Source organism: Panthera pardus, unplaced genomic scaffold (genome assembly GCF_024362965.1).
Source record: "Panthera pardus isolate Hobbes unplaced genomic scaffold, ASM2436296v1 HiC_scaffold_27, whole genome shotgun sequence".
Lineage (NCBI taxonomy): Eukaryota > Metazoa > Chordata > Mammalia > Carnivora > Felidae > Panthera > Panthera pardus.
The window spans coordinates 39,392,413-39,402,023 of record NW_026526843.1 but is presented as its reverse complement, the minus strand read 5'-3'; positions in this window follow the sequence as shown (position 1 = coordinate 39,402,023).

Here is a 9,611-nt window from a genome sequence, read left to right as displayed (position 1 = left end):
CAGAAGTACAGAACTGTCTAGTACTTCTAGTACAGGAAGGCTTGAAGCAATAGAGGAGGCTATGAGGATAGGGGAGCTGCTGTACCCCAGTGGCCCAACCCCCCGGGAAGAGGGAGGGACCCCAGCTAGGGAAGGAGGACAGATACTTCCCTTAGACTCTAAAGGTTAGAGCATGCTGTGAGCTCAGACAGGCCTGGATTCCTGGCCCAAACTGTTTCTTTTATGAGCTCTCCTTGTAAATTTAGGGGCATATTAGGAACCTGGACATCCCTTCACTTTAAACTAGGAGCCACAAGGGGCGCCTGGATGGCTCAGTCGGTTGAGCCTCTGACTGAGGCTCAGGTCATGATCTCACCGTTTGTGAGTTCGAGGCCAGAGTTGTGTTCAGTGCTGACAGCTCAGAGCCTGGAGCCTGCTTCAGATTCTGTGTCTCCCTCTCTCTGCCCCTCCCCAGCTCATTCTCTCTCTCTCTCTCTCTCTCTCTCTCTCTCTCTCTCTCTTTCTCAAAAATAAATAAACATTAAATAAATAAATAAACAAGATCACATGAAGTGAGCCAGGTACAAGCAGTTGGTGGTGGGGACTGAGTGAGCCCCATCTGAAGGCAGCAGCCACTCCTGAGGTCCTCTCAGTTGCCATGTTGAAATCTGCCTGGATGGCTCTCCCTACCAGTTGTTTTAAGTTTATTTTTATTTATTTTGAGCAAGAGAGAAAGAGGGAGAAAACAAGCGGGGAGGGGCAGCGAGAGAGGGAGACAGAATCCCAAGCAGGCTCCACACTGCCGGTGCAGAGCCTGATGTGGGGCTCAAACTCATGAACCGTGAGATCATGATCTGAGCCAAAACCAAGAGTCAGATACCCAACTGACTGAGCCACCCAGGTGGCCCTCTACCAGTTGTTTCCAAGAAAAAGAGCTTCACACAATGATTTTAGAAACTGCCCACATGTTTCAATGTTGATAAGGAATTGCATTCGTATTTATACAGCAAGCACATCTAATACTGCTTACTATATGCAGACACTGTTCTAAGCATGCGGCAAATAATAACTCAGACAATTCTTAGGACAATAACAACCTCACGAGGTAGATCTTCCTTTACCTCATTTATTGATGAGAAAAATGAGGCACAAAAAATTAAGTAATTTGCTCCCAGTCCTTCCTCAGCTGGTAAGTGGCAGAGCCGGGCTTAAAGCCAAGCAGCCTGACTGTAGTCCATGCTCTCTGACGCTATGTTCTGCTGCCTCATTAAAACTAGCAAATGAGCAAACACAAAACAGCAAAAACAAAACACCGTGCAGGACAAAAAGCAAGCAGACGAGCAGATGCAAAAACAAGCCCTTCATTTGCCTCCTCTGCTTGAAACCTGATCCGGCACAATTGGACACCTTTGCTGTTTTCCTCTGCTTTTGTCGTCCGTCTTCTTTGTCAGTTTCTTCATGCCCAACCCCCATCTTAACAACACTCTTTCTTAGATATTCCCAACGCTGATTTGTTTTCAGCCCTTTCATAAAGCAACCTGGCCTCTCGGCCTTGTCATGTTTGCTCTCTGAAATGCTACCTCTCACTTTTCATGGTTCATTCTCGATCTTTCCCTTCAAAAATTCTACTCAAATCCTCCCAGAATCCCTGTCTCCTGCCAGGCGGATGCCCAGGGACTTATTTTGCAATGAGTATTTGGGGGCTCACAGCCACCCCTTGTAATGGCCCACATTTCTCTTTCTATACTGGTATTATTTGCTGTGTCGCAAAATGCAGTCTTTATAGACATGTACTTCTTAGTATCAATCCCTGTTTTGTGTGTATTTGTCTTATCTTTCCAGCAAGAGTGGAAGCCAGGAAAGCAGGGGCTGTTTTGTATTCTACTGTCCCTTTTGCAGTGCCAGGAAGTCACATCACATAATCGGCAAAGGCATGAGCTTTGGAGAAGTAGCACTTGGACCCAAGCCTTGACTTTGCCACTTACAAACTCTGTGACCAATGAAAACTCACTTGACCTCTCTGAATCTCCTTCATAGGATTATTTTGAGACATAATGCATACAGAATGCTTAACTTGGGGCCTGACAATCATCTGGGAAGCCTTAGCACTTGACAACTCTTATTACCATGTCCCAGGTACCTTGAATCAGCTTGGGCAGCGGCAGAAGGCTTCAATCACTGGGCTCTAAACAGATCTCTAGTCCGTAGGGTTAACTTCACTCAGGTATATGGCATTTTTAGGAAATGTTGAATAGGACTGGCTGGGGAAAAAAAAAACACAACAACCCAAGGCTCTACAATTATACAATTAGAATGTAATTTTTTTTTCGTTCAAGTCAAGTTTGACCTCTGCTAATTGGAAGGAATTGGAAGGAAATGAGAAGATCTAACATCTCTTTGGGTTGAATAGGTGGGTACATGTGTGTGCACACGTGTGCAAGCTTGCTCCTGCACATACATGTGATTTTTCTCAAAGCAGAGCCTACGACATGTGTTTGTACAGTGTGTCAACACAAATTGCCTAGGAGTAGGCTTCCCCAGATACTTTAATGTACACAGCAGGTTGAGTCACACTATCAGGTAACACAGAGTTCCTGGTACTAACCCCTTCCAGACTCCCTACTATCGCTAGGTAAGCAATCCTAGGCTACTCAACACAAGCTGACTCATACTTACTGTTAAAACATGACTTGCCAAAGGAGAACTTTCTGCATGATTCTTCCATCCAGGAAAGGAAACAAAGATTTCCCAAATCTAAGAGTAGAGAACTTCCATGATCCTACCTACATACACTCCTGTTTCACAGTCTTATTGGAGGTCACTTTTGGAAGTTCTCTGGAGGACTTCCAGGAAGGTGTCCAGAGAGCACATTTAGGGACTGTGTATTCACACCAGGTTGTTTGTTGAGAGAAATTCCAGTCCTTACACACAGGGATGGAAAGGAGAAGAGAAACTCACTGCTTAACACCATCACAGAATTCACATGAGAACCCATAGTCTGGGACTCCCAGCCTCCTGGTTTGGAGAATTGTAAAATTATGTGCCACCTCTTCTTTTTACTGTTTTCAAGACAAGTAGGTGTTAACCTGGAATAAGGAAGTTGTTGTTAATGAGAATGATGTTATTCTAGGTTTGTTTTTCAACAAATACACCAGGATCATGCACATCCAAGTGAGTGATACCCTTTCAAATAGTCACTTTGACATATCACAAACTTGGAAAAGTGAATTCACCAAACATAACTATGCCCAATCCTTCAAGTCACAGTATACCATAAGTTCTGAGCACATATTCTGGAGTCAGCTGACTTGAGGTGAGGTCCTGACTCTGGCGTTTATCTGATCTTCAAAAAAAATTCTCTCTGAGCCTCATTTTTATCGATAAGATGGTTACCAGGGGCTGAAGCTTTGGCCAGCAACAGCCCTATCTGTGAGGAGGATGACTGGCAGCCATTTCACAACAGCAGACTGGTAAAGGAAGGTTAAAATAGCTGCTCACTAGATGTGTGTCCTAAAGGATGGGGAGGGGGAGCAGGAGCCAAAAGGTACCGCCCAGCAAAGAGAACACAAAACTACCCAATACATGTGTAATAAGATGTGGGTTATATAACAGGAATAGTTGAGGTCAGTTGAGAGAGGTGAGAATATGAGTCCTGAGTCTATTTGTTGCTGTACATGAGATTTATGTAAATTGCTTCATTTCCCTAAACTTCTATTTCTTCACCTTTAAAATGGGGATAATAATCCTACTTACCTCATAAGACTGTGAAGAAGATTAAGTGAGATATTGCATATAAAGCACTTAGCACAATGCCTGGCCAATGTGTGCATGGATGTGTGTGTGCGTGTGTGTGTGTGCGTGTGCGTGTGTGTGTGTGTGTAAAATCACCTAAACATGGTCCTTATCCTCATTGGGAGCTTGCATTCTTAGAGGTATGAAGAGAACCAGTACATGAATAGTTGTGATATCCACTAAGTGCTGTGCAAAAGGTATTAATTAATGCTATAACAGTGAGATCACATCATGTGGGAATCAGGAGACAATCTATGGAGGAGTTAACATTTGTGATGAGGCTCACAGGATGAGTAGATTTCTGATAATTCAACTTGGCGAGGTGGCAGATCAGGAAGGAAGGAATAGGCTTGCAGAGGCACAGGGATGGAAAAGTAAGGCATGTGTTCAGGGAAAAGAAAGTATTCAGTTTTGTTTGGAGACCACTTGTAAGGCCTTGGCCAGCCCTGACATTCTTTGGTGCTACAAATTGCAGAACATAGTCAGGAGGGGTAGGTTGGACACCTATTAAACGCTGGATAATGTTTATGCCTTGGAAAAAAGGTTATGGGGAGTCATGGAAGATTTTTGAGTATGAGAATGACCCGTTTAGATTGAACTTTAGGAAAACCTATCTGGCAAGATTATATAGGATGGATTTGAGACAGAGGAAAATTGGAGGCCAGGAGACGGGCCAGGAGGTAACCACAATTATCTAAATGAGAGCTAACAAGGACCAAACTAGAGGATGACAGGACTCATATTCTCACCTCTTTCAATCGACCTCAACGATTCCTGTTATGTATTTCACAGGTAGTTTTGTGTTCTCTTCACTGGGCAGTACCTATTGGCTCCTGCTCCCCCTCCCCATCCTTTAGGACACACATCTAGTGAGCAGCCATTTTAACCTTCCTTTACCAGTTCACTGTTTTGAAATGGCTGCTAGTCATCCTCCTCACAGATAAGGCTGTTGTTGGTCAAAGCCTCAGGAGATGGAAAAGAGAAGATAGGCTGAAGAGCTCTCAGTAGGATTTGGTACTCCTGGAATGGCAAAATGATTAAAGTAGGAGTCAAATAAGAGTTAATGGGGTGCCAGCCACAGCGGCTGGGAAGTAGCACATGTTTGGAGACCAGAGGATGATCTGTGTGAAGTAAATGTTGAAGTGTCAGTGGGCCATGTAAGTGGAGTTGCCTAGCAGGGAGTTAGAAAAAGCAATGAAGACTCAATAGTGCTGTGATTACACAAGGAATTTTTGAAACACTCACTTCGGAACCATTCCAACAGGAATGAATTAAAGCCTTTAAGCACTGACCAGATTCTGCCCTTCTAGATGGCATTTAGAATTAAAAGAATCCTACAAAACTATAAAAATATGTAGAAGGAAGTCCAATAAATTTTAGTTTTCCTGTGATGACTACTTCAAGGATCAAAAAATATGTATGAAAATCTTTACTCCTAAATCTGTCTCTCTGTTTCTATCTCATGCTGGTGCCATAAGTAAGAATGGCTTCAGTCTGTCTTTTGGGAACCCAAGACAGCCTTCTGAGCCTGTTCCCAAGCCACACAAGTACAACAGGCTTATTACTTTATTATTATGTCCTGTTTTGTGAGCACAAAACAGCATCACTGAACTTGATCATCTACCTTATTTGTTAAAATTAATCTCAAATGACAAAGCTATTTCCAAAGACCAAATTCTTTCAAAGGGCAATGATTTGCTTTGATTTAGGACATTAGGACATCTAAAAAAAAAAAAAAAAAACCATTTCTCCCTATCTCACACAATACACAAAGATCGATTCCAAATGGATTAAATACAGATTCCCAAATCCATTCATTTAACAAATACTGATTGAGTACCTACTATGGGCAAGGTGCTCTGTTCTAGACGCTTGGAATAAATAGTAAATGAAACAGAGAGAAATCCCTGCCCTCTTGAAACTTACATTTTAGCTGGGTGGAAAAGTTAACAATAAGTAAACTGCATAGTGTGTTAGAAGGTAATGACTGCTACCTAAAAAGGAAAAAGCAGTGAGGAATTGGGAGGGCTGCAGTGGAAAAATCTGCAGTTTTACGTTGTGGGAGCAAGGGAGGTGTGGTTGAAAACTGAAATTTGGGTGAAGACCTAAAGAAGATGAGAGAGTTGGCCCTGCTTATACCTGGGGTTAAAGGGTCACAAACAGAGGAAACTGCCAGGGCAAATGCCCAGAAAAATGGGAACATGCCTGGCTTCTTCAAGGGTCAACAAGAACAGTGTGACTGGAGCAGGGTGAGCAGGGAGGAATGCTAGGAGCTGAGGTGGAGGGGGTGAGGTGGATCATTTTATATCATCTTCTCAGCTACTTTAAAGACTTCAGCTTGTACTCAGAGAAATCGGGAACTATAGGAGGATCTTGAGCAAAAGTGAGATGTGATCTGACTTACATGTGAAAGGATCATTCTGGCTGCTGTGATGAAAATAGAATGTAAGGAGACAAGGAAGAAGCAAGGAGATCAGTTAGGACGCCATTGCAGTGAGCCAGGCAATTGATGCTGGTGGCTCACACCAGGGTGGTAGCAGTGAAGTTGGGCAAAGTCATCAGAGTCCGGGTATATTTTGAGCATGGATTCAAAAGGATTTGTAAACAATTTGATGTGGTACATGAGGGAAGAGAAGCAAAGATGATGCAAAGGCTTTGGCCTGAGCAACTGAGAGGACAGAGCTGCCATAACTGAAAGGCGGAACAAAATTATAGAAGCATTAAGAGAAAATATATATTAATATTGTATAATAATACATAATAAGATTTCTATAGTCTTGGATTGGGGAAGGCTTTCTTTTTTTAATGTTTATTTTTGAGAAAGAGAGAGAGCAAGAAAGGGAGGGGCAGAGAGAGAGACACACAGAATCTGAAGCAGATTCCAGGCTCCAAGCTGTCAGCACAGAGCCTGACATGGGGCTTGAACTCATGAACCATAAGATCATGACCTGAGCTAAAATCAGATGCTTAAGCGACTAAGGCACCCAGGTGCCCTTAATTAGGGAAGGCTTTCTTAAGGAAGACATGAAACTCACAAGCTGTGAAGAAAAAAATTCCCAGATTAACTACAACAGAAGACATGAAATTTTAAAAAAAGACAAAATGCAAACCTTCTTTATGGGAGAAGATGTGAAATTAAAAAAAAAAGTGACAGACTGGAAGAAAATATTGATAATATATATACCAAACTTAATTCCTCTTAAATTAGTTATTAATTATCAATTATTTAATCTTTAATTAAAGGATATGAATTAAGATTCCTAAGGTATAAAGAACACTTCTATGATATTAAAAGACAGATAATTCAATGGAAAGTGTCCTAAGGTCATAAACAGGCAATTCACAGGGAAAGGAATACCAACTAGGCCAGTAAACCTATGAAAAAAGGCTCAGCCTCATTACAGAAATAAATATTAAAACAGCAACGTAATACCAGCTTTCGCCCACGTTACCAGTAAAATATATGACCAATAATTTTCATTGTTGACAAGGCTGTGGGAAACAGGCACTCTCTTTTTTTTCTTTACAAATTTTTTATTCAAATTCTGGTTAGTTGGGGCACCTGGGTGGCTCAGTCTGTTGAGCATCCATCTCTTGATTTGGCTCAGGTCATGATCTCACAGTGAGATCGAGCCTCGTGTCTGGCTCTGCACTGGACGTTGAGCCTGCTTAAGATTCTCTCTTGCTCTGCCCCTCCTCTGTGCTCTCTCTCTCTCTCTCTCTCTCTGAAATAAATGAACAAATAAATTCTAGTGCAAATACTGGTTTTAGTAGAATTCAGTGATTCATCACTTACATACAACACCCAGTGCTCATCACAAGTGCCCTCCTTAATACCCATCACCCTTCTAGCCCATCCCCCACCCACCTCCCTCCATTAACCCTCAGTTTGTTCTTGATTGTTAAGAGTCTTTCATGGTTTGTTTCCCTCTCCCCCGCCTTCATCTGCTTTGTTTCTTAAATTCCACATATGCACTCTTAGTGAAGGTGTAGATTTGTAAAGAATTTCTGGTGGATAATATTGCAACATCTACCAAAATTTAAAGCGTTCATATCCTTTGGCCCAGTAGTTCAATTTCTAGGTACCTAATCTACAGAAATAATCACACAAGCAGGCGGAGATGTAGGCAAAGGGATGTCCATTTCACCATTGTTAATAATAGTGAAAAAATATTAGGCATAAGAATTGGCCAACAAGAGAATGGCTAAGTAAGTTGTGGTACATCCGTACTGTGAAATATCATCCAGCCTTCAGGCATATAAGGCAGCTGTATAGATGTAGTTGGACATGCTGACCTAAAGAGACAATAAAAATGCTTTTTCAAGGGAGGAAACAAACTATAGAACAGTATGCGTAGTATGATGACCTTTGTGATTTAAAAAATAGCCACCATGCATGTGTGTGTGTGTGTGTGTGTGTGTGTGTGTGTGTGTAAATTCATAGACGCTCTGAGAAAAATGTGAAAATCCTATTGAGTGTGAGCGTGGCATGGGCTTACACATGTGGGTGAGAGAATAGAGACTTTCTTCTTATTCTCTGTATACTCCTTTGTTCTTTGAAACCCCTTTACAATCAAAATGTGTTATTTTTGTAATTTTTAAGTTAAAAAAATGAGAAATATGTCAGATACTGCAGATTTCTGAAAGTTCCCAAAGAAGAATCCTGGAAGCGGTAACATGTTTGTTACGTTAAATTCACATTGTGCCACTGTGACAGGAAGAACAGCATCTAATGCGTGCTATGTGGCCTTGGGAAGGACACAATGTTTCTGAGCCTCTGTTTTTTGTTTTTTTTTTATGGAGAATGTAGATAATACCTGCGCTGTGTGTTTTCATCAGTTGCAAAGATAAAATGGAAAAGCCATTGAAAAATTATAAAGCCTTGTAAAAATATGAAGCATACTTAATAATACTTCATGTACTAGTTCTTTGTCAATAACATCAAAATTTAATACCAAGAAGAGAATTTAGATGATCTCTTTGAATTGGTTTTAACAGAATTCTTCCTGTCCTGATTAGGTCTTACCTATAGAAGCAATGTAGGCATTGTACGTCAATGTTCTAGAGAGTTATGTGTATGAGACGTTCTGGTGCAGATGGGTTTGGGCAATAGCCTTACGTCATACTCTTCATGCCAACCATTTCAGGGCCAGCTAGCTTGGTCATAGTGAATTAATTAGAAAGCTTTTACTTAGCACCGGCTTTGTGCTTAACATTCCACTGTAAGCAGGTAGCCAGATATCCAAGTTTGCCTGGGACTGTTACGTTTTACACTGTCCCATTCCGTAATGGCTAATAGCAGCCTATTCACTCTCAAAAGTGTCCTGTCAACTATGGGGCATGGAAGAAAACACAGGAAGCCCCTGGCTTCAAACACCAGTCTTAGAAATTTCTTTCCCATTCCCAGCTTTTCACCACTGGAAAATCCAGTATTACTTTCATGGATCTTTTGGAGACTTAATGGACTCAGAACCAAGGCTGAGAAGAGCTGCTGTGGACCTCCAGAGGGCTGCCCCACAAGTTGCCCTCCTCTGCAAAACCTCCTCCCTCAGACCATTTCTCTTTATTGCATTGCCTCATACTCCTGGCCAGAGATTTATTTGGGGTGGGAGGGGGGAGCAAGCATTCCATTTTCGATAGTGTAAACAGGTTGGGGAACATTTATGGCAATTGATTTTTTCCCCTCCTAACATGGAGCTGATTGATGGTCTGCTTCTATGGAGGAAGGGGACTGGAGGAATAAGGTTAGAAAGGAAAAGGTAATCTTGGAGCATGAGTTATGGCTGGTGAATTAGACCCTCCCTCAGGGCAACCAAGGAAATCAAGAGGCCAGGGGGCCA